The sequence below is a fragment of the Bison bison genome, unplaced genomic scaffold (genome assembly GCF_000754665.1).
Source record: "Bison bison bison isolate TAMUID 2011002044 unplaced genomic scaffold, Bison_UMD1.0 scf7180017864297, whole genome shotgun sequence".
Classification (NCBI taxonomy): domain Eukaryota; kingdom Metazoa; phylum Chordata; class Mammalia; order Artiodactyla; family Bovidae; genus Bison; species Bison bison.
This window is the reverse complement of record NW_011494869.1, coordinates 1706479-1707419: the sequence shown is the minus strand read 5'-3', so window position 1 is coordinate 1707419 and position 941 is coordinate 1706479.

Below are 941 nucleotides of genomic sequence, written 5' to 3'. Positions count from 1 at the left end.
AGCGGGGGGGGGGGGGCCAGCCTTTGATTATCTGAGGCACTGAAGGTGCTTCCTTAGGGCCATGGAGGTGAGTGTGGGCCACGCTGTGCCCCTCTCTCCCACACCCACCCACCCCTTGTCCTGCCTCCCACTTCCCCCCTCCTGGGCTCCCTATCTCAAAACCTCAGGCTGGCTTTGGATCAATCTAGAAGGGAGGAACAGGCAGTGAGGACCCAGGAAGGAGAGGAGAGTGAAGCCCACAGGAGGCTCTCAGAGCTCTTCTCTCTCCCTTCTCGGGCCCTGGGGGCAGGTGTATCCCCAGCCCTCGGGAGTCAGGGTCAACGCCTCGAGAGAAGCCATGGCCAGGCAATGTCCTGAGTCCTCCAGATCCTATCTCCTGCTGGCTGCCTCACACCACAGAGCCCAGCTCTGACTAGAATGTTCTAATGCTAAAGACAGAAAGGCAGGCTGGTAGGCGAGGGCAGGGGGGCGGGGGTGGGGAGGACAGAGCGAGGGCAGACCAAGCCAGACGTTTCTGGGCAAAAACAAGAGGAAATTTCAGTCCTTGGAACGTCAACTTAGGGATCCTGCCAGATGTTCTGACCCTGAAGAAGAGGCTTCCCAGAGACTAGTTCCTGCCCACTGTGGCTCCCAAGCGGGGTGACGGGGGCTTGGGGGGCAGTGGGAGTCAGAGGCCACCCATCCTTGCTGCCCATTCTTTCTCAGTACCAGGGGTCCTCTGGATGCCCACAGCAATGCCCAGGGCTGTGGAAATCAGCAGTTCCAGGATTCTTTAACACACACACAGATTTTATGCAGTTTGCAAATTACCAACATTCTAAAATGCCAACATGCCTTCCTTGGTATCCCAACCAAGCCTCTTGGGGTTCCCAGCCCGCACCCAGGAAGGGGAGGAACAAGTCAGCCTTGGGCCAGGACCAGCCATTAGCTGACACGTTTTT